Genomic DNA, 25509 nt, shown 5'->3' on the forward strand with positions numbered 1-25509 from the left:
AGTGGAGAGGAGAGTACCAGAAATTTTAGAAGAAACACCAGTATGATGGTGGAAAACATTATAGCTTTGATTTGATAAATTTATTTGAAGGCCTTGGAAACAAACTCTCCTTGTGCTAACTTTGTGACTATTAATGAAAAATTAAATGTCTAATTCTCACGTAGATAGGAATATGGGATCAAATGGGCACAGTTACTTAAGAAAACAGCGTTAAAGAGTAGAGCAGCTAGTTGAGCTGTATCCAGAAAATCAGGTGATACTAAAGTGGGATTTTAAAAAAAAGCAAATTCTTGTGGAATAACATAAAAATAAACAAAAATAGGCAGATTTTTTGTTCGTTTTTGTCAGCTTTGAAATTGCATTGATTCCTAGGTGATGTTTGTGGAAACCAGAAAGGTGATCTAGAGATTAATGTGGCAAAAAGTAGGCACTGTTTTTTGTTTTTGTTTTTGTTTTTGTTTTTTAGTTTAATAGGTAGATAATTGGAGGAAATATGGGATACTTTTTTTTTTTTAAGATTTTATTTATTTATGAGAGAGAGAGAGAGAATGAGAGAGACAGGCAGAGGGAGAAGCAGGCTGCATGCAGAGAGCCTAACATGGGACTCAATCCTGGGTCTCCAGGATCATGCCCTGGGCTGAAGGCGGCACTAAACCGCTGAACCACAGGCTGCCCCAAAATATGGGATGCTTTTAAGAAGTAGTTAGTAGATGAACTATCATATTTAATGTTTGTGGCTTTGGGGATAACAAGATTCTAGTCTACTCATCAGTCTGCTGTACCCTTTACCAATGAGAGTACATTTCTTGCTAATAGCAGAAATACTTGCCTAAGGGATACAGTACACTTGAGTAATTCCCATCAGTTTCTAAAGTTTTAAATATTGTATTATGTTTTAGCCATGGACAATAGGCATGATGAAATAGGAGGATGCTTATTTTGCTTTCTTAATATCTTTCCTAAGGAATATTGTTTTTTTAGAAATGTCTTTAAAAAAGAAGTATATTTTATGATCATTGAAAAGAACTAGTAATATTATATATTTTTAAAGTATATGAAAATATTCAAGCAGAATTTTTCCCTTTTTTTTTTTTAGAAATTTTTCTTGAATATAGGAAAACTTATAAGATTTGGAAAATACAGAAAAAATACAGAAAACACGAAAAGAAGTATACTAAGAATCTAACTGGTCAGAAACATCTGTTCGTATTTTGATGTGTTTCTTTCCGACCCTTTTGAAAATTTAAAAAGATATAGTGACAGTATATTGTGTATACAGCTTTGTAGTCTATTTTCTTCCCTCAATATATTTGCATAATATTTTCTTGTGTCATTAAATACTCTTCAAAACTAGTTTTAGTGGCTCTACAACATTCTATGATATAAATCATATAATTGGCTCAAATTGTTTCATAAATGTGAACCTTCAGGTTAGCTTTATTTTCTTGCTGTTGTGTATATGAAAAATTTTAACAGTTTTATTGAGATATATTTAACATTTCATAAAATTCAGCCATTTCAAGTGCATAATTCAGTGGTATTCAGTAATTTTACCAAGTGGTACAACCATCAGCATAATTGATTTTAGAACATTTTCTTCCCCCAGATAAGCTCCCTCACACCCATTTACAATTAATCCCCCATCCTATCCCTAGCCCTGCTGTCTACTTTCGGAACAATATATGTGAAATTATGTAATATGTGGTTTCTTGAGACTAATTTCTTTTGCTTACCATAATATTTTTGAGGTCCATCCATGACATAGCATATGTCAGTACTTTATTACTTTTTATTGCTGAACAGTATTCCATTGTAAGGTATAATACATTTTGTTCATTTTTTCATCAGCTGATGGACATTTAGGTGGTTTCCAGGTTTATACTATTAAGAATAATGTTCATGTGCAAGTCTTTGTGTGGACATTTTCATTTCCCTTGGGCCAACACCTAGGAATAGAATGGCTGAGTTGTATTGGGAGTTTTGTGTTTGACTACTTGGGAAGCTGCCAAACTCTTTTCCAAAATGGTTCTACCATTTGACATTCCCATCCGCAATATCTGAGGGTTCCTATTTCTCCATATCCTTACCAACATTTGTTGTCTGTCATATTTATTAGTCATTCTAGTAGATGTGAAGTATTTCAGAGTGATTTTAATATGCATTTCCCTATTGACAGTGATGTTGAACATCCTCTCATACACTTGTTAGATATTTGTATGTCTTCTTTGTTGAAATGTCTGTTCGTATCTTGTTCATTTCTTGATTAGGTTTGAATATTACTAAGTTGTGAGTATTCCTTGTACATTCTGGGTACAGGTCTTTTATTTGATCTGTTTTGCAAATACTTTCAGTCTGTTTCTTGGCTTTTCATTTTCTTAATTATGTTATCTGAATTGCAAAAATTTTGAGTTTTGATGAGGGCCAATTTGTCAGTTTTTTCTCTTATGGACTCGTTTGTTTTTTGTGCCATATCTCTGATGCCTAACCCAATATCTGGAAGATTTTATATATATATTTTAACTACCTGAACTTTTAAAGGGTATTTGGAAATATTTCTTAGGAATGGATTCTGAGAAGTAAATGCTTTACATTTATTTTTAACGGAAATTAAATATAAATATATATATATGCAGGAAGAAATACAAATCAAGGGCATAGCTCAGTGAAATTTGAAAAAATTAATACATGTGTGTAACCATCATGGATGTTACTAGCATGCCAGGAACCCCAGAACCTTCTAGAGGGTTATTCCCAGTCATTAATTCTATTCCTCCCCAAAGGTAACCAAAAACTCCTAACACCAAAGATTCGTTTTGCCTGATTTTGAATTTTATATAAATGAAGTAATACTGTATATGTATTTTTGTGTCTGTGTCTTTTGTTCAGTATTGTATTTATGAGATTTGTCCTCGTGGCACATGGTAGTGGCTTGTTGATTTTCATGTTTGTGCGGTATTTCATTATATAAACATACCATGTTGCTCAGTGCTACCACTGATGGACATTTTTGCTGTTCTAATGTTTGGCTATTTCAAATAGTGCTATTAGAAGTATACCTGTACTTGTGGTGCAGAAATGTGAACATTTCTGTTCAGCACAGACTCAGGAGTGGGATTGCTGGGTCATAGAGCAGACATAACTACAAATTTACCGTAAATGGCACACTGTTTTCCACAGTTACCAATTTCCACTCCCAGCAGCCACATATGAAAGCTCCATTTGCACCTCATTGTGACCAGCACTCACTATTTTCTGTCTTTTTAATTTTAGCCATTCTGTTAGATTTGTCTCTTTATGGTTTTTATTCGCATTTATTTATTTATTTGCATTTATTTATTTATTTATTTGCATTTCCCTGATGAATAATGAGGGACAGCACCTGTTTTTGGTGTGTGTGTGTGTGTGTGTGTGTGTGTGTGTGTGTGTGTGGTGCCATGTGGGTATCATTCTTCGTGAAGTTTTGGTTCAGATCCTTTGCTCATTTTTCAACTGGATGTGTTTATCCAGTTTTTCTTAAAAACTTACCAGCTTGGGGAGGCCTGGGTAGCTCAGTAAGTTAAACGTCTACATTTGGCTCAGGTCACGATCCCTGGGTCCTGGCATCGAGCCTCACAGGGGCAGGGAGTCTGCTTCTCCCTCTCCCTCTGTTACTCCCCCTGCTTGTGTTCTCTTTCTCTCTGTCACATAAATAAATGAAATCTTAAAAATAAGTTATCAGCATGAAAATATGTATAGATATTCAGGGTATGAGTCTTTTGTCAATTATGTGATTGCAAATGCCTTCTTTTTGACTTGCCTTTTCATTATCATAATGATGCCTTCTGGCCAACTTATCAATCTTTTCTTCATAGCTTAGGCTTTTGATGTACCATTTGTGTCTCAAAAAATAAACTTCATTTGGAAACTTAATTAAGAAACCTAAACTTGAGCTAATTAGGTTGATGTTTGGCTGTTCTGAGAGCTCTTCGATTTCCCGTCCATGCCCAGTCCAAGAATGAAGTCCTTTGGAAGTCCTTCTGACCACCCGACCCTCCTGTGGGCCCTGAACACAGCTTCCAGCGCTGGACACTGGTACACACTGTGCCCTGCTCAGCTTCTCAGCCTCCCAGCTGCCTCTCTTACCCAACTTGAAGCTTCTCAGCTGCTGTTAAGCCTTTCAGCTGCCTTGAGAAAAACCTCTGAGCTGGCATTTCAACACTGGCTCATACCTCAAGGGAAAAGTCTCATTGGAGGCAAAGCTACATCACATTTCCATGCTTCCTTCTCTCTGAGGTCTTGACTCCTTGCTTTGGTAGCTCTTAGATGCTTCAGAAAAGTTTTTAAAACACCTATCCAGCCTTTTCAGTTGTTCTTGGTGGGAACATTGGTCTGCCACGAGCTTGTCTATCTTTGCCAGGAAAGGAAGTCCCTGGGAATATTTTTCAGGCTGTTGAGAGAGCATGCTGAAATACTGTAAGGTTGCATTTCCACTGGTGGAGTATCCGTTTCCTAGAACTCTTTCCATCTTTTTTAAACCTTTGAAAATTTGTTAGGCAAAAGATAACACTGTTTTTTTCTTTTAATTAAAATTTTTATTTTAGTGAAACTGAGCACTGTTTGAAATGCTCGTTGATTTTTTTGTTGTTTTTTTGCATCTTCTGTTTATGAGTTATCTTCTTAATCTCCATTATTTCTCATCCATTTAAAAAGAATTTAAAATTTATTAAGTTTTAAATTTCAATTCCAGTAGAGTTAACATAGTGTTATGTAGTTTCACGTGTAAGTATAGTGATTTAGCAATTTTGTACATTGCTCGGTACTCATAAGTACTCTTAATCCCCTTCACCTGTTTCTCCAATCCTCCCACCCACCCCCACTCTTCTCATTGATCTCAAGAATTCATGCATCTGAAGATAAAGGGTTATTGCCTTAATGGACTTAATAATTGGCCTTTCTATTGTTGTTTATAATGTTTCAACACTTTAGAAAGCAAGGATTCTATCTCCTTTACTTTTGTATTCTATCTTGGTATCTGGTGCACAGAACATCCCATATTAACGTGATATATTAAACAGTCATGTAGAAATAGGAGCCAGGAGCTCTGGAAGATTGTTTTCTGTGTCATGCGGTGTTCAGTGATTAATCATGAAAAATTTGTGTAGTTCTTGTTTTTTATTATTTCATCTAGGAGTATGGCCTCAAGTCTAGGTCATGAGGTATCCCATTTTTGAGTCCTTCTTTTTCACATCCATCTAAATCCCTAACTTAGGATCAGATTTTCCTTTGTGATACACCCCATTCCCTGGGGATAAGTATTTCTACAGAAACCTCCACAGACGTAAAGGGAGGGGAGTAAATATCTTACCTTCTAATCACATGAAGTTAATGTCATTCCTGGAAGTGTATAAATGCTGAATGGCAACCTTACCAATTGCATTTTGGAAGAGTCTAAGGGTAAGGCAGTTTTAGACTGCATAGTTCTGAAGCGTGCCCATAAAAATTTTAAAAATTTAAAGCATTCTCCATTCACATAGTTTATCCAACTCTAACCTAGTATTTGGATTCCAAGAAATCATCCAGTTTAATTTTTAATCAACATTTTGAAAGCAGTGTCTGAGGATAAGGGATAGTGAAATTTTCCTTATCATGTCAGGGTTACTTTGGCTTTTTTAACTGTGGAAGTTAGGATTTTACTCCTTGTTTTAGTTACTGCTCTCCCCCTCCATCTTTTTTTTTTTTTTTTTTTGGCCATTTCGTCAATTCTATGTAAAACATAGTGTCTGCTCTCATGCTGCCTCTGGCCCCCAAGGGATGGTGTTCTGAAGAAAAATTGAAGCCTTTGGGGAAGGCTGGTCTAAAAATAAAATCCTCAAGGTATCAGCCCAGCAGCATAGGTCAGATCTAAGGACAGCATTTTTAACATCACAAATTGCTGTATCACATGGAATAAAAGTCTCTTTCTTTTTCCTTGGGTGGTGAGGGAGGCAGCAAAGCATTTTATAAAGAGCAGGAACTTTGGAGCTGGGGTGCCCTGGGTTCCAATTCCAGCTCTCGCACTGTTTGTGTGATTGGAGGCATGTTGAGCTCTGAGCCTCTGTTTACTTATCATCAAAATGGGAAAATAAAGGGCACCTGGGTGGCTCAGTGATTGAACAGCTGCCTTCATCTCGGCATGATCCTGGGGTCCTGGGATCGAGTCCTGCACTGGGCTTCCTGCGAGGAGCCTGCTTCTCTCTATGCCTATGTATCTGCCTCTCTCTGTGTCTGTCATGAATAAATAAATAAAATCTTTAAAAGAATGGGAAAATAACTTCTATCTTTGGGGTGGTTTGTCAGGATTAATGTATGTGAAGGTCTGATACATGGTGGGTGTTTAAGGAATGGTAGCTATAATTGCACTCCTTAAATTCTTTCTCTGGTTCTAGAATAAAGACTTTTTTTCCTCCCCGATGGGATGATGATTCACAGACTAGAGCCAGGTTACGTAGATGCTAATCCTAAAGCTGCTCTTCATGAGCTGTGCGACCTTGGGCAAGTTGCCTGGTTTGTAGCTCAACTTCCTCCTCTGTCAATGAAGACAATTATGATGTCCACCTTCTGGGGTTGTTAATTATATTAATATTTGTGAAGTTACAGAATAGTTTTTTGGCTAATATATCAGCACTGGTTAAGTGTGTAATGTATAGAAGTAAACAAAGTCGACATTAATTGGTTGTCGTTATTAGTAAAGGTAATAGGATGAGAGATGGGGCTAGAGACAGCATTGCTGAGTGATAAATGATGGCCTGCAGGTCAGGACAGCAGGCGCAAACAAATTTTGTGGGATAAAAATCAACAACTCTGAAGCTGGCACAGATTCACATGGCTGCTGCGGATCCATAGGAATATCATAGCAGTGGAGATATTTACTTTTAGCTCACTCTGATGACAACCTGCAGAGAAATGTTCTCACAAGAGTGGTTTCTGCTATGTTCTCCACTGTCAGGAAAGAGACCAAAAGGAGAAGGAAATGTGACTTAGGCAGACAGTATTTCCGTGCAACACTTCAGAACACCAAATACTTTCCTTTGGTTGAAAAAGATATATATACATATGTATATATATAAATTGCCATACATATATAAAATATATTTTTATATTATTATGTTTCAGATAGAAGGTTGGAGGTTGAACAAGTCTGTGGATTATTTTCTGAGTACTGCTGGATATCACTGTGTAAAAAATGTTTTTTTTAAAATTTACTTTGAATTAGCATAATTAATATCAGTTGTCTTCTTTTTCATTGAATTTTTATAATAATTTTATTTTATATCCTACATTTGAGCTAGTGCCAGTCTTCACATAAGGCTTTGTTTTAATACAAATTGAGTATCTGGTTGATTTATGCAGATGCTCATATGTTTGCCATCCTTAATTCATGCTTATATTTTAAAAAAAACAAAACATAGCTAACTGCCCAGAGATGTCAAAGAATAGAAGACATCTTTTTTTTTTTTTTTTTAAGATTTTATTTGAGAGAGAGCAAGTGAGCAACAGAGAGAGAAAGCACACAAGAAAGAGGAGGAGCAGAGGCAGAGGGAGAAGCAGACTCCCAGCTGAGCAGGGAGCAGTGTGGGGCTCCATACCAGGACCCCGGGATCATGACCTGAGCCAGCAGCAGACACTTAACTGAATGAGCCACCCAGGTGTACCCCAACAGAAGATATCTTAAAGGTAAAACAAACTTGTAGGGGAAACTCAAGAATGTACATGTCTATAAAATGAGAAATGAAACATTTTTTATGGCAGAGTGATTTTTCTATCTCAAATTTTACAGAAATTTTTAAAAAGAGAAAGAATAAACACAGATGGGTTCAGTAATTTCTTAAGCATGAGTATTGAGAATACTTTTACCCCTGAGGATTTTTGAAAAGTTCATCACTTTTTGTTTTCTGCAAGCTTCCATTGGCCATAATAGGTTTTTTAAGAGAAAGAATCATGGTGCTAAGTGCAATGAATGGAGTAAGTAAAATGAATAGTTAGGTTGTGCCCCACACTTGCATTGGTTTTCCTCTACCTGCAACCATACTGTGTGGAATACAGCAGCCTATCATTTTACCCCTGAATTGAAAACTAGATTCTTTCTTTAAGATTTTATTTATTCACGAGAGAGGCAGAGGCTTCTGCAGGGAGCCTGATGCAGGACTCTATCCCAGGATCTTAGGATCACGACCTGAGATGAAGACAGACGCTTAATCCCTGAGCCACCCAGGTGCCCCGAAAACCAGATTCTTCTTTTCTCAAGAAGTTGAGGGAACTGCTGCCTGGTGGAGATTCGGCGCTGATAAGGGCAGTGCATATACCCCAAACAAAGCCCTAGTCTTCTTGGTATTTGAAGGCCCATCCCCTGTTTACCTTAAAATGAAATCAGTCTTTTGACAAATTCAGGATTTCCACACACAGGACTGTCTGCCACCTGCCTTAGTATAGGAGAGGCCAGCAGAAAAGCAGAGGGAACCCACATCAGTCATAGAGGAAAAAGTCACCATGCCCTTTACTCAGAAATATGCATTAAATGTAGGAAAAGAAACAGCAGCGATAGCATACACAGAGCAGATGTTCCTGGGAGAAGCAGAGCTGAATTAAGGAATTGAGGAGAGTACATAAGAGAAAACTTGAAGTATGTTTTAAGATGACCTCTGAAAAGTAACAGGATGCAGGAAAATGGGAACAGTTAAAGAATAAGGGTGAACTTTTGAAAATCAGATATTTGTTTGCTGAAATTAAAATAGTGCTATGGACAATTTAAAAGATGACTGTAAGGGAATCTCCTAGCATACAGTGCAAAAAGAGAGGCAGCAAACTTGCAAGTAGGGCAAAGAGATATAGGCTCAGTCCAGTTGGTCCAGCATCTACATACTTAGGATTCCAAAAGATATGACAGAGTCAATGAAGAGTTGAAAAGATCAAATTAATAATAGGAACTTCTTTTGTGCTCTGAGACACAATCTGAATCTTCAGATTCAGAGGGCTCAGCAAAGTGGATGAAGACAACTTCAAGTTTAGACAAATTTTTATGAAATTGAAGACCGCTAAGTGTAAAGAAAAGATCCTCAGAGCTTCTAGAGAGGGAAGTGAGGTTGTCAAATCCTCATTAGTCTTGAGCACTTACTACTCTGAGACACTTTAGCCCCATCTCATACTTTTCCTATCCCAGACCTGGGGTCAGCCACCCATCTAAGGAGCCTTGGTTTCTTTTGATGGTCAGTGGTGTTTGGAAACCAAGACTTGAATATGCTCATTGTGTCTAGAGTATGGTGGCTTCTAGACCACTTCAGTGGCTAGAACTAGGTGGGAAGGGGATATAAATATATAAATGCTTTATCCTATGTTACGTACACAAAATAATTTTATCAAATAGCAGTATTACTACTAACAACAATTATGCTAATTAAAGTCCGGAGTTTCTTTGCAGATTTTTTTTTTGTCCTTAGAATATAGGATGTTCTTTTTTTTTTTTTTTTTTAAGATTTTATTTATTTGTTAAAGAGAAAGAGTGAGCACGAGCCAGGGGGAGGGGCAGAGGGAGAGGGAGAAGCAGACTCCCTGCTCATCAGGGAGTCCAAAACAGGGGCTGGATCCCAGGATCTGGAAATCATGACCTGAGCTGAAGGCAGACACTTAACCATCTGAGCCACTGAGACACCCTTGAATATTGGGTGCTTTAAGGGCATACAATAGGGTACTATGTTCAAAAGATAAATTCTTTCTTCAGTGTGATTATCAATTTGGCGTATAGATTTCAGGTTCATTTATTTTTTTGTGTATTAAATTTTGAGACTTTACATATTTACCCCTTTAATTTAATGTTTTTTGAATATATAAAATGCTTAAATGGTTCAAAAGTCAAAACTGTATAAAAATATGTTCACAGAGGCTTTACTAACATCTCTATTTTTCCATCTCAGGATCTTGTTAAAATGCAGGTTCTCAGTAGATCTGGGGCCTGATGTTCTGCATTTCTAACAAGCCAGCAGGTGATGCAGATGCTGCTGGTCCACAGACTGCCCTTTGAGTAGCAAGTTCCTATATAATATTACAGGTTTGCCTATTTTTCATTTGTTATTTCATGTACAAGGCACAGGATAGCAAATGACTTCATATTAAGAAGTCTTATCCTTTGAATCACATCAAAGAGTATGAGTGAAATGATGGAGGTAGAAGAAGACACAGGAGAAGAGGGAGGAAAGAGGAGCAGAGAGCCAGTGTTATGGAGAAGACCTTCCCAGAGCATCAGCAGCTTGTAGTAGAAGAAATAGCAGCGGTGGTGAGGGTGGAGGCTGAAGATACTTTGAGCAAGAGGAGCAATCAAAAGCAGTGCTGGGGCGGTGGAGGCTGGAGCTGAATAGCCAGCTACCTTCTCTTCACTGCTTTAGCCTATGAAAGGCCACAGTGAGAACCTCCTTGAAATGCATCCCCTGGTGTGGGCTTCACGAAATACAGTTCACTAACTCCTGGGGACAACCGTCTGCCCAACTAAGGAAAGCAAACCATTCCAAACCTGTCTTTCTGCAGTCTTTTGGGAGCTCTCCAGATGTACAGTAGCAGAGCAAACCATGAAGCTGGGTCCTTCAGCCCCCATGTCCTACACATCTGATCTGCATCTTGAACAACGTGGAAGCATAACTAAAGAGGCTAGGAAAGTGAATAGAACTTGTCAAACTAGGTCGAAAAGATGGTGAAATTCATTCGCTAACCTCAGTTTAGCTGGGTTACTCAGCTCCAATGAATAATTCTTATAGGCTGAGGTTTTACTATATTAGAATTTCATTGAGGCATGGCTTTGTGTTCGCTTTCAGCTGCATTGAAATTATTCCATGGGGTTCAATTTGATTATTTTTACTCTCTCATAGAAATAATAAAACACATTAAAAATTCAGGAAGAAAAGGAAAAGTCCACATTCCTACCACAATTTACATATTACACAGCATTTGGGTGATTATTTCCCGAGAGAGAGAGAGAGAGAGAGAGAGAGAGAGAGAAACAGTTATAATTATACTATAGAAGCACTATTACATCCCGCTTTTATGATTTTACATTATAAGCAATTCTCCATGTTTTTAAAGTCTTCATAAATAACACTTAAAGTGACTGAATCATGTCTTATTAAGTTAACTAGGTCTCTAAATATTCATCATTTAGATTAAAAGATCCTTAAAGAGTTGTCAGCATTTGAAATATATGGAAATGGGATGTAAAAGTAGATGATTAAGAAAAGGAAATGTTCTTTTCTTTTTTGTCTTTTTTGGTACCTTCTTTTCTCTAAGTGTAAAATTATCTCTAAATCTTGAAAAATGTGAGATAGTTTTATTACTTTATTAAGAGGGATTCATAGAAATGGTTATTTTACTTGGTGGGTAGTTGTATGTAACACAGTGTATTTAACCCAAAAGAATCCCAAATTACTTTTTAAAATCAGTTTGCTCTCACCACCTGGCCTTAGTTAAAAGCTTGACAAAACTTCCTAACAAGTCCTAACAAATGACTTGCTTTTGGGGAGATACTGTCATTGTAACACGTTAAAGGTGTGCATAGAGTACAGCTGGAGTGCAGAGAGATAAAGTACTTAGTCCAACTTGCAGCCTTGAGAAGGATTTCTGGAGAGAATGATTTCTTAAAGGATGTGTAAGAGTGTATATGAATGACCTAACTGAAATGTGAAAGGCCCTCCAGGTTGAGGGACTAGCAGGCATCATTCCCAGAATAGTCAGTGCATGAAGATGGAGTGCTTGGTAGTCACATGACTGCCTCCATGGCCCAGAAACCCTGTCTTTATCAGATGATGGGCAAAGAGGCACTAGTCAGAAACAACAATAACAACAGCAAAAAAGAAAAACAAGTGGGCATATTATAATCTGGGAGAGCAGAGGGAGGACGCTTTTCCTAACTACTCAGTCATCCTTCAGAAATTCTGATACAATTTTTTGAGTGACCATCCTAACATATTCCCTTGTCCTCTGAACTCTTATGAATATTTTGGATCCCTCAGGTTTTTTGAAAAGGGGGAGGGGAGGTTGACCACCATTGCTGTAGTTGAGCCCATCAAGTATTTAAATAATTAGTATTGTGATTTTTAAAATATTATTCATCTGGCCACAGTTGGTCATGAATTTAAAAAGGGAGGACAACATCCACATAAAAAACTGCACAGCAAAGGAAACAATCAACAAAACTAAATGGCAACCTACAGAATGGGAGAAGATATTTGCAAATGATATAGCCAACGAGGGGTTAGTACCCAAAATATATAAAGAACTTAGATAAATCAACAGAACCCCCCCCCACAAATTATCCAGTTAAAAACGGGCAGAAGACATGAATGTACATTTCTCCAAAGAAGACATACAGATGGCCAACAGGCACATGAAAAGATGCTCAACATTGCTCATCATAGGAGAAATGCAAATCAGTATCACTATGAGATGTCAACTCACACCTGTCAGAATGGCTAAAATAAAAAGCACAAGAAACAACAGGTGTTGGTGAGGATGCAGAGAAAAAGAAACCCTCTTATATTGTTGGTGGGAATACAAACTGTGCAGCTGTTCCAGAAAACAATATGGAGGTTCCTCAAAAAATTAAAAATAGAACTACTTTATGATCCAGCAATTGCACTACTGGGTATTTACTCAAAGAATGTGAAAACACTAATTCGAAAGGATTTATGCACCCCTGTATGTATTGCAGCACTGTTTATAAGAGCCAAATTATAGAAGCAGCCAAAGAGTCCATCAATAGATGAATGGATAAAGAAGATGTGGTGTGTTTAATATATATATTAGAGTATTATTCAGCCATAAAAAAAATGAAAGCTTGCCATTTGCAAGCTTGGATGGATCTAGATCCTGAATGGATCTAGAAAGTATAATGCTAAGTGAAATAAGCCAGTCAGAGAAAGACAAATACTGTATGATTTCATTTATAATGGGATTTAAGAAACAAATGAGCAAAGGGAAAAAAAGAAACAAAGCAAAAAACAGATTCTTAACTATAAAGAACAAACTGATGGTTACCAGAGGGGAGGTGGGTACAGGGGTAGGTGAGATAGGTGAAGAGGATTAAGAATATACTTCTCTTGATGAGCACTGAGTAATATGTAAAATTGTTGAATCACTGTGTTATAGAACTGAAATTAATATAACACTGTATGCTAACTACGCTGAAATTAAAATATAAAGGGAGAACAAGCCAGAGGCAGAGAGACCATATAGTCTGCTCCTACCTGGACTGAAGACATGGCATGGGGGGTAAAGAGACCATTTGGTCTTGCTCTCTACCTGGACTGAAGACATGGCATGGGGGGTAAAGAGGAGAGAAAACAGTTAAAGAACTACTTGGGAGGGGGGTGGAATTGGCAGGTAGACTGATTTGGTGTGCTGGTAGAAGGATGAGAAGAAATGATATTTGACTCCCAGGTTTTGAGTTGAAGTTAAAGGATGATGAGGTCATTAACTACAATTAGGAAGAAAAGTAGTGGCAATAGTATCATTTTAGGTTAGTTTCTCTTTTTCAGTGCTTTTGTGTTTTTTAGCTGGGATGTCCTAGACATCATAGCCTGAGGCAAAGCTAACATAATAGAGGGCTATATGGGCAAGTGCAATCCCAGGGTGGTGAGAGTGAGGGGATAGGAAGGTGAGGCAGACGGGAAAGGAAAGCAAATGGTGTGTTACTGATCTGGCTACAACTTCCTCAAGTGAGTCTTCTAGACTTTAAAGAACTCTCCCTGGGCCTGGTGGTCATTCAGGGGCAGAGCATACATATCTTGTATGTCTCCCAGGCTGAAGTTTACCCTATGGAGGTGTTGTTTTACTTCACCCATAGATTGGGGTTAAGGGGTTACTCTGGGAAGCCGGTAGGAAGCAGATCCCATGCCCTACAAGGTGGTAAGTAATATGAGTCAAGGAGTGGTTGGAGGAGCTGGTATCTCTGACTTCTTTAGGGTCAGATTTGGGCAAACAGTTGAGGTCCAAGGGATTTATGGAGGTATAGGTGGCAGGGGCGGGAATGAAGATAGAGAAGCATGCAAATGGGGGCCGAAGCACTTTCCCAACTACCCTCAACCCTATTCTTTTTCCCTAGCTTCCTCTTTAAAGTCTGAGAGTTTTATGATGCTCTGAGTTTTACTATTTTATTTTTAGTACTCCTCAGGTTTTAATCTTAGATTCATATTCTTCTAGTTTATGGACCTAATACCCCCATTCACATAATTTCTAGACTATAAGTTTAATGTAATTGTGTTCTTCTATTTTTTTTCTTGTCTTAGTCTGTTTGGGCTACTATAACAAAATACCACTTAAGGGGGGGTGTGCCTTCTTTCTCAGTTCTAGAGGCTGGAAGTCCAAGATTAGGGTGCCAGCATGGTTGAGTTGGGGGCCTTTTCCAGATTGCAGATTGCTTATTTCTCACTGTATACTCTCATGGTTAAAGAACTTCATTGGCCTCTTTTAAAGGGTATGAATCCCATTCATGAGGGCTCCACCATCATGACCCAATCATTTCCCAAAGACCCCATCTACTAATATTATCACATTGGACCATTAGGTTTTCAACATTTGAATTTTTGGAGGGGACACAAACATTCAGACTATAGCAACCCTCTGGCTCATTAGCTAGAGGACAGAAAGACTTCCTTAAGGATCAGATTCCAGTAGGTACATGATTTTGTCTCTTCCCTTGTATTCCTATGCTAATCTCTGTAGCTAGCTTCCAGAATAGACAAGATACACCAAATCTTTCAGTAAAGAACTCTAAAGGCAATGCTTTAGAATAGACTCTTTTTTAAAGGATGGCATAAATGGGGCATAAAAGGAGACATTGCTTTATGAATATGATGTCAGAATTTTTTAAGTTAATGACTCAGTAGCGTTTTATTGAATGTATATTATATGAGAGGCTCTTAACTGAGTTTAAGGATTCAGTGCTCACCAAGAAATGTCACATCTCTGCTTTTATGGAATTTCCAAGCTTTAACTAAGCAGCTATAGATCCAGACAGTATGATTAAAATAAGAGTCTAGGTTCACTATTTAATAAGCCTTGGTATTTCCTTCCAAATGTTGAATTTACAGTCAAACCACCATTGTGAGAAACCATATCTATGAACTGTTCAAAAATGCTGATGAAATTAAATTGGCCTGCATTTTCCCCAATAATAGGTTCAAGGCAGGTAAAGATTCTAAGTAGAACAATGACCTAATGAATGTGAGCCAAGGAATAAGAATTAGAAATAAGAGACAAAAGGAATATGAATAAAACCTGTCACCTATGGGGCTCATCGTTTTTTTCCTTCTTGTATTTCTAGAAAGGTTCCAGAAGGTTAATCTTCTATTAACCACTTAAAAAATATATTTTCCTAGTTTGTAATTATAATTAATTTACTTTTATATTAAATTCTGACCTTTTTTGCTGCTTAAATTTCAGTTTTAATTGTCATCAGAAGTCATTTAAAATATTCTCCTTTGAAACAGACCCTTGCTGACATTTAATTTCTCTGTATTTGTGGGGAGAAGTAGCATGAATGCAAATAAATCCTCATGCTATTAATCTCATTTTTTAAATGTCCATGGAAGAACTAAATGTTCCTTTGAACATTAGTGAGAAAAAATCCTTTTTTGTAGTGAATATTCTGGTTGGAATTAGAAATATATTGGGAATGGAACAGTATTATAAATAGAACACTGCTTATAGTTCATATTTAAAATGTGCACACAGCATTTTTTCCCTTTCTCTTTATTGCATATAGGTTTTAAGTTAGATATACCTTGAAAGTACGTGAAATTTTGATTCTGTAATGATTTTTTTTCTTTATAAAAATAACTGTAAATAAGCCCCCTCCATACTCCATCCACTCCACTTGATTTTTGCATATTTTCTTTTGGTTAGTTTGTTCAAAGCTTCCTTTTACTCTACCTACAGATAAACCAAAAAATAACAATTCAGCAATAAAAAAAAAGACATTTTATAGTGGTATATAGTGGCATAAATTTATCTCTGGATTATTCTTTTTAGTTGTAAAGCAGGTTGCCCAATGAAAATGACTGCTCTTTTTGTTTTTAATGAAATAAAGGTGAAATTTGGATTACCTCTGAGTTTAACTGCCTGGTTTTTAATTTTTGGTTCCACCTATTTCATAGCTGAAATCACGAGTATACTCAGAATATTTGTTTCCATCCTGGTGTGTTCTTTGCTTACCACTGTTATTTTCTAATGGGAATCTCCAAATGTGTAGTCAGAGTCTAATAAAGGCAAAGAATATGGATTTATGTATGACATACCATTCCTTTTCTCTCGTTGTTTTCCATTTAATTATTTTCCTGAATTAGAGGAAAGGTAGGGGTGAAGAGCAGAAGGCTTTGGGGCCAAGTAAAATTCTCTTTTTGGCTGAGTGTGGCAAGTATCAGAGAAGTACATGGTGTGAGACCTTTTCTCTAGCATAGCCTCTGGTCCAGGATGGGAAAGAGTTGTGCAATAAGACTAGAGTTCTCCTTTCTCTTAGTTTTTCCCCCTTTCTTTTAGATTTATACTTTCTTCAAGACAGAAGCAGACAGTCTGAGTAAGGCCAATATTTCATATTCTCCCCTGTTTTTATTCAGCTCTGTCATTTATGAAGTTCCTAGAACTATTCTAATAGTCTTTTCCTAGTCTTTCTCAGTCGCTATTTACCTGTTTACTTCACTTATTAAGGAACAGAAGAGTTCTAGAGCAGTAGTTGATTCAAACTGGAGCTCTTCAACTCTTCTCAATAGCCTGGGCTCAGTGGACTCCGGGCCAACCTTTAGAGTGAGTAATACAGTGAGCTGGGACCTGGAGTGGTCAGAGGTCTCTGATGGGAGCCATGAGAAGCTTGAGCCAGGTCCTGGCTAGTCTTATCTGTTGATATGGCCCACGGTCTGAATGGTTTGCTGCTCCCCTTCCTCTCCATGGGTGAAGTGTGCTATAAATGGTTATTGCATTTTAAGCATCGCTAGAGTGCACCGTTTTGTGTTGGGCCTTGTAGGTTATAAAGAAGATAGGCTATAACCTGCGTCCTCAAGGACTTTTACCCAGGAAGCAGGTGACACACTAATAAAGATCAGTATTTATTTACTGTGGAAAAAAACCTCTACAAAAATCAGAAGTAAATAAGGAAAATATATTTTGGACTCTTATTTTAACACCTGCGAGGAAATCCTTTTGTTTATGTGTCTATATGTGTGTATACACAAGTACATATACACACATCTGTATACATCTGTAATGGGCTATGTTGTATGTCATTCTGCAGGTTGACTTTTTTAGCTCTGTATGATGAATAATCTCTGGTATCACTATGATAGATTAACTTAATGTTTGTGATTATTATTTTATAATCCACTTTGAGTTATTTAATTCTCAGAACCACTCTATAGGGCAGACACTATAAGAAAAGACATTTATAGCCTTGCCTGGCTTTGGTATCAGGGTTAATGTTAGCCTCCTAAATGAGTTTGGAAGTGTTCCTTTCTCTTTGGTTTTGGGGCAGAGTTTGGGAAGGATTGGTGTTAATTCTTTAAATGTCTGATAGAATTTACCAGTGAAGTCACATTCCTGGGGCAAAAAAAGCCTGGGCTTTTATTTGCTGGGAGATTTTTGATGACTGATTCAATCTCCATGTTCATTATTGGTCTGTTCAGGTTTTCTGTTACTATATGATTCAGTCATGGTAAGTTATATGTTTCTAAGGAATTTATCCTTTTCTTCTGAGTTATCTAATTTGTTGACATGTAATTGTTGCTTCCTCATCCTTAAAATGGGAATCTTAATAATCTCCTAGAATAATTGTGAGGTTCTAGAAAGCTAATGTATATTCAAAAAGCTTGGGATCCCTGGGTGGCGCAGAGGTTTGGCGCCTGCCTTTGGCCCAGGGCGCGATCCTGGAGACCCGGGATCGAATCCCACGTCGGGCTCCCGGTGCATGGAGCCTGTTTCTCCCTCTGCCTATGTCTCTGCCTCTTTCTCTCTCTGTGTGACTATCTTAAATAAATGAAAAATTAAAAAGAATATATACTCAAAAAGCTTAAGACAGTCTTTGACATTATACTTCCTAACAAAACTCAGGAAACTTTGTTCTCTTTAAGAATACCACAGATGAGGTGCCTGGGTAGCTCAGTGGCTGAGTGTCTGCCTTTGGCTCAGGTCCTGATCCCAGGATCCCGGGATCGAGTCCCACATCAGATTCCCCACCAAAAGCCTGCTTCTCCCTCTTGGTTGTGTAGCAAGGTCCCTCTGTCTATGTCTCTGCCTCTCTCTGTGTGTGTGTTTCTCATGAATAAATAAATAAAGTCTTTAGAAAAATAAAAAAAGAATACCACAGATGAAGTTTGAGAGGATCACTGTAGCAAGAATAGAAGCTTTGGGAATCTGAGCCACTTGCTCATGTTACCCAGCTGTGCCCTTGGGACTTGCCAGGACTGATTTCATATATACTACTTCTGCTTAAGGTTGAAGTGCTCTGTACATACCTAACTTTGTGGCTTCAGAAGGTAAGTCCACAACAAATTCATGTGGAATACTCTTGTTGCATAGCTTTGTTCTTAAATTCTAAAGGTCTATGCTGTGATGCACTTTTCGCAGCCCTGTCAGATGCTGTACAGAATTCCTGTCTGTCACAGAGACCTAAAACATCAGTGGATCTGGGTCTTACAGCCCAAGTGGCAGAGCAGCTGCCATGGCAGCCTGTACTTGAATGTCCCACTCAAATCTGGCAGATTTCCAAGCTACTTGATGAATGGGTTAGAATAACATGCCATATAAGGTACATGATGCCTTCAAAATTTGAAAAGCCCTACTAACAGGTGGGCTTATTTTTTAATGATAGGGAAAGGCAGCTATCACCTTGGAACAGCAATTTTGACATCTCGTAAGACTCCTAGAACATGTAGATTCAAAGATGGCAGGCCTTTGAAGTTTTGTGGGAATCTTTCCCCACCCTCTAGCACATATATATCAAGGTTAGTAGAGTAGGTACTATTTATTGTTCATTCATCATGTAATGGAAAGCATAGCATTCTGTGGAGTGGAGAGGCAGTAGAGGTCCCTGTGGACTAGATTATGACAGTGTGATGGAGAGTTGATTGCCCTGGGATAGGACAGTAGGGTGCCAGCTGGAGGCAAACTGCTCAGGTGTTCTTTGCTGACACATATAGAGGGAAAAAATAACAATTTGCCAGATCAATAGCTGTGTGCCAGATGCCAAGGAATGTGTTGATTTACTCCAGCAATGAAGTCACATCTGGTACAGCATCTGCTCTCTACAAAATCCATCTGTTTTCTCTAAGGTCAGATAGGCAAGTTGAATGTGGATGTGCTAGCTATGATCACCTTCATCCTTCAAGTCCTTGGTGGTGACCCTAATTTCTGCAATGTCTCAATGTCTGCATAAATGAAGTGTTGTTTTTGTTTGACTATTTTCATAGGTAGAGATAGCACTAGGAGTTTTGTGCTTGACCTTTTTTTTTTTTTTAAAGAACCATCATAGACCAAACACATCAAGGAACCAGTGAGGGAATCTTCCTGTTGCTGAGTATGTCTCTTGCAACTCCACATTTCAGAAGATAATGATGGCATGAGTTCTGGGATCAGTGGGAGTTGGAACTGAGCCCAAACTCCATCAATCACATGATTTCCACAAGCCTCTACTCTGAATGGTGCAACATGGTACCCTTTTGGGTCTCCAGGAATGAGTGCCAGTTCAGAGCCATATTCAGCAATCCCACAAAATTCTGATTATTTCCGTTTCCCCAGTGTGTAGTCACTCTGGTAATTGGCTGCAGTTTTTTGAGGAAGACTAGGAGGAAGGTTTATAGTATAGCTTTTTGGTTGTGTAGCAAGGTCCTTTCATGGGACCTGACTTCCTTTTACTCAAGGGACTCTAGGTCTGTGTACTGGCACAAGTCTGGGAATTGATTGAGGGGCTGCTACTTTCTATTTTATAGGCTTGATGTTTATAAATATCAAGTAGGACTTGATAAGCTTCTAATTCTCTCTCTCCTATGGTCACCATGATCAGACACCCACAAGATTGGGCTTTGATTTAGTTTTCAGAAACCTCATCTCTGGGGCTGTAGCAGATAGAGTTTGTTTCACAGTGGTTAATGAAGCTTTTTGGTTTTTCACTAATCCTTGAGTCTGGAAATTAAAGTTCTCAATTTACTTTTGCTTTTTTCCTTCTTCCAGAAATGCAAATTCTGGGACCTACCTCAGGTTACAGAATTGGTGACTCAGGAGTTGGGATTCAGCAGTCTGTAGCTTAACAGATACTCCAGGTGATCCTTATGATTACCTTAGAGAACCACTGGTTTAGAGCATCTTCTCAGAGAAAGTTATTTTCATTTTTTTAAAAAGATTTTATTTATTAGAGACAGAGAGAGAGAGAGAGAGGCAGAGACAGGCAGAGGGAGAAGCAGGCTCCATGCAGGGAGCCCGATGTGGGATTCGATCCTGGGTCTCCAAGATCGCGCCCTGGGCCAAAGGCAGGTGCCAAACCGCTGCACCACCCAGGGATCCAGAAAGTTATTTTCAATGGATAATTCTTAACTAAGACAATTAAAGGACAGAATAATGACTTATTCCAACATACAGGGACTCAAAATTTACTTCCCTTATATTCTTCCTTTATTTTTATTTATTTTTTAAAATATATTCTTCCTTTAAAAGCAATTGGACAAACAGTTCTTGGGAAAGTAGGAAGCAAACAAAGGAAGCAGTGAAATGGAAAACAAAGGGTTTAGGAAATGCAGAAAGGAGGATTTCCAGAATGGGTGTCATAAAGGGGTGTCTCTGGCTGGCTTCATGTAGCAGGCCCATGAAGTAACTGTTCCAAGGAGGGCTAGAAGAACAAAAGCTATGACTCTAAGATAAAAATGTAGTTTGATAAATTTGACCTTCCAAAATAAAATACCTGTAAATATAAGATCTATCTCGTGGAGCTGGTAAAAAAAAAAATCATTGATGGTTATTTTTAAAAATTGAAAATAAGTAAAATATTAATTCTAGGAAATCCAAAATTTATACATGAAAGGAAAATATTCTGTTTGCATATCAGCAAATATTAATGTCTATTGTAACTCAAATTTTCAAATAAGATTTTGATAGTATGAAGGGAAGAGAAATAAGTTGGAGGTGCTATGACATCTAAACTCTCATCTATCCTAAAAGGAAGTCAATCAAGATTTAATGTATAATATTGGTAATCAAAAGTAGCAACTTCCTCACATTATTTAGATATATAAAGAATAAGTACTTGACAGAATTTTAAAATAATTAAAAATGGCTACCTCTGAAAATGGTAATGGATTAGTGAAGGGTGGTACAGGGTTCGACTGTCATTTAAAGCATTTGATTATTTTAAGGGCATCTGGTTGGTTAAGTGTCCAACTCTTGGTTTTGGTTCAGCTCATGATCTCAGGATTGTGAGATTGAGCCCTGATTTGGGCTCCGTGCCCATGAGGGAGTCTGCTGGAGATTCTCTCTCTCCCTCTCCATTTGCCCTTTCCCCCACTTGTGTGCACATGCTGTTGTTTTTCTCAAATAAATAAAAAAAAATCTTTAAAAAATCATTTGATTATTTAAAAAATTATGCAGATATATCATACAAATAAATATTAAAATGAGTAAAGAAGAAATTCCCTGATGTCACAAAACATAGTGTAAATGAATTTAATTTTCCAAATGTGTATTGGGCTTTGTGGAAAGAATAGTAGTCAGGAAACTATGAGATTCTCCTAGGAGAATATAATCTTTGCAGAAAATAAAACAAGTATCTAAAGCACTGCAGTAGCAGGTAAGCCTAGAGAATACTAGAACTTCCACTGCCCATTCTAGCCACTGACACCCTAGTAGTTGTGACATTCTGGCACAGTCCAAACATAAAACATGTTATGCATATCATTAACCTAGTTACCCCAGTTTCTGTATTTGTTCCTGTAGGTGCCTCAAGAAGAGGGAAATAATCATAAATCCAGTTACTTCTGCCATATGTGAGTTTTACATGTGTGCATACCTGTGGAGTGTGTTTATATACATATATGCACACATTCACACAGAATTTTCAGTTTTTCTTATTTGGAAAATGTAGTAAGAGTTTCCAACAAATGACCAATAAAGATGAGTCTAGTTTAAGCATTAGGACTGTTATGCAGATATTATCAAACTAAGCTGATTTTCTAGTACCGATGTTTCTACTGTCCCATTTCCTTTGGAAATGCAAATTATATTTTGTTTTTTGGAAATGTAAATTTTGGCTATAAAACTTTTATTTAGTCTTCTATAAAATTCAAATGAAACTTCAGGTCACAATAGTATTTGATGAAAAGTCCTGGGAGGAAAGAATCTTTTAACATAGTTATTATGAGCATTCAAAGCACTGCTTTGGTTATTATGCTTTTCAGTAAGAAAAGGAAGAAGGCCAGAGAGCATTTACATTTATGTTATGGTGAGCCTGGAGTACAGTGAATGAAGAATACTATATAGATACAAGGGCAAAGGTGTTATTAAGTCCATGCATGCGATGTTCCTTGATGTTATAAATTCTGATTCTTTTCCTTAATGTTTAATTATAAAATTGCCTCTGCTTTAATTCCTTTGAAGAACTTTATCAGGGAAATTGACTATTTATATTTAATAGGCACCGAGAAGCTAATTAGAAGCTCTGTGTGCTTGGATTGGGCTTGATAGTGGGTGGGCTTTAGTAAACAAGATGATTGGGCACCAAGCTAGCATTTTTCTTGGGGTACCATCAGATGTTGAATCTAGAAACTTTTCCTCTAGGGCTTTTTAATTACTGGAGCATATGAACATTTTAGTCCTGCCTGAGTAGCATATGCCAGGCTGCTGGCACCTTGGAAGCAGGGTAGAGCAAGGTAGGCTAGATTCTCAAGTAGAATGTGTAGACATTCAGTCACTCTCCCTGTTTTCAGCTTTGCATTCATAGTCTCAAGTTGATGCTTCTCAGATTCAGTTGTGCCACAGACTTGGGCTGTGGGATAATAGCTCAAGGAATGGGAGTGTGTGCTTTCATGTGGTTGCACAGAAGAGGGGAGACTGGGGTGTGGAGTGGGGTTCTAGGGGCTCTGGAGATAGATTTTCAGGCAGTTTAACAGTTTTTTGTGCCACCTACGCCACTTTCTGTGGTAACAGGTACTTTCCAATGCAGCGCTGCTCCACAAGGTGTGTCAGCTTCTTCTAAGTATATTTCCCTGGGAATATTGAGGATATAGTTCTCTGTTCTGTTCGGTTCTGTTCAGTCAGCTACTGCATTGCCATCTGCTTTTTGTCTTATGACACTTTAAAAAAAATCCTTATCTGTTGATGCATTTTTCATTTATACCTTTTGTCCTTTGGGGTTGTAGATTTTGTTTAAAAAATCCCTTTCTTTCATTTCAGTGTGATTTTGAGATGCAGGGTCTATGGTCAGTCTGTCCTTTAACCAGAGATCTAAACCATTTGTTCATTGCGGTCTCTCTAGTGCCTGGCACATACTAGGTACTTGGTGAATGAATAACAGAATGAATTAAGGTAGATGTTTTTATAGTAATGGGGGGGGGCTTTGATGACAGAAAAATATGACTATATGTTTATATAGCAATCTAAAAAGCATCTTTTAAATTGCGGTTTTTGTTTTTGTTCCTCAACATGGGTGAGGAAATCAAGTGTCTCAAAGTGTGGCCATTAAAACGAAAAGCCTGCTGGATGGGAGAAGATATTTACAAATCATGTATCTGATAAGGAGTTAATATCCAAAATTTATAAAGAACTCATACAATTCAATAGCAGAAAACCAAACAATCCTAATAAAAAGTGGGCAGAAGATCTGAATAGACATTTTTCCAAAAAAGACATAAGATGGCCAACAGGTAAATGAAAATATGCTCAACATTACCTATCAGGGAGATGCAAATCAAAACCGGTGAGATATTACCTCATACCTATTAGAATGGCTATTATAAAAAAAACAAAAAATAAGTATTGGTGAGGATGTGGAGAAAAAGAAACCGTCATGCACTGTTGGTGGAAATCTAAATTGGTGCAACCACTATAGAAACTGTGGAAATTCCTCAAAAAATTAAAAATAGAACTGCCATATATTTAGCAATTCCACTCTTGGGTATTTATCTGAAGAAAACAAAAACATTAATTCAGAAAGATAGAAGCACCTCCATGTTCATTGCAGCATTGTTTATAATAGCTAAGGTATGGAAACAACTTAAATGTTTAATGCATGAATTGATAAATGAATGGATGCATGAATGGATAAAGAAATTGTGGTATGTATACATAATGGAATATTCATAAAAAGAATGCAGTCTTGTCATTTACAACAACATGGATGGACCTTGAGGGCATCATGCTAAGTGAAACAAGTCAGACAAAGACAAGTGCTGTATGATCTTATATGTGGAATCTAGAACAAACGAACAAAAACCAAGAAAAATCCCAACTCACAGATAAAAGAGAATAAGAGATTGGCGGTTGCCAGAGGCGGCGGGGGGTCGTGGTGGTGGAAGTGGGTGAAATTAGTGAAGCGCGTCCAAAGGTACAAACTTCCAGAAGCCATGGGGATATAATGTATAGTATGGGGACTATAGTTAGTAATACTGAATTGCATATATGAAAGTTGCTAAGAGAGTAGATCTTAAAAATTCTCAGTACAAGAAAAAAGATTTTTTTAATTGTGGTGATAGATGTGATAGATGTTAACTAGGCTTATTGTGGTGATTGTTTCTCAGTATATCCAAATATCAAATATGTTGTACAAATGAAACTAAATTAAAGTTACATGTCAATTATACCTTAGTGAGAAAAAAATAAATATAAAGCTGTTTCTTCATTTCTTTGGAATGGAGATGTGTTTGTTTTAGTTGGTCAGGCACAATTATAGCTATTGCATTAGGCTTAAGATACACATTGCCTATTTATAATTTTTCTTTAGAGGAAGACTTGTATTGAAACTGATTTGTGTAGCAAGCATGGTCTTTATTCCTATTTGTATGTATGCTTAAGTAATTTTATATATGTATTTATATTTCTTATATTTAGGTACCGTTAAAGAGACTTATGGTGGTTATGTTGTAAACCTTTCCAGCTACCACTGCTTCCTACCCATTGGACCATTGTGGTTAATAAAGTTTGAGAATTGCTGGATTAGTGTGGCTTCTTGTTCAAGTATATTTTGGATTTCAAAGTGAATATGTGAAGATGGATAAAATCTAATACGGACAGAGAACTTAAGCTATAAAAATGAGAATAAATAGTAAAATTAATATTTTGAACAAACAGATTAGTATTCTCCTTGTTCATAAAGGCAGCCCTGGACAATGAAGAGGGGATTGTGGGGAGACACAAGTATGGTAGAGAGCCTGTGATTTGGCTATAGTGCTGGATCTTGAAGGGTCATGCATATGGAATGCCTCCCTTCATACCCCAAGAAATGAATAAGTGAACTTTCTGCATTTTCCCCTAAAATTGATGACTTAA

At 37.4% G+C, this 25509-nt stretch overlaps 1 protein-coding gene across 3 annotated transcripts in view; it reads left to right on the plus strand.

Moving 5' to 3' along the window:
• GPR63 (G protein-coupled receptor 63) overlaps positions 1 to 25509 on the plus strand; it is a 49674-nt gene that overhangs the window by 17444 nt on the left and 6721 nt on the right. The window contains exon 1 of one of the 3 annotated variants that reach the window (XM_041745046.1): positions 7601 to 7692. The exons of the other annotated variants lie outside the window; for them this stretch is intronic. The gene's annotated coding sequence lies outside the window, so the exon portion shown is untranslated. Of the gene's footprint in view, positions 1 to 7600; positions 7693 to 25509 lie in introns of those variants that run through there. 3 annotated transcript variants of the gene reach the window in all.

The sequence above is a fragment of the Vulpes lagopus genome, chromosome 1, assembly GCF_018345385.1.
Source record: "Vulpes lagopus strain Blue_001 chromosome 1, ASM1834538v1, whole genome shotgun sequence".
Classification (NCBI taxonomy): Eukaryota; Metazoa; Chordata; class Mammalia; order Carnivora; family Canidae; genus Vulpes; species Vulpes lagopus.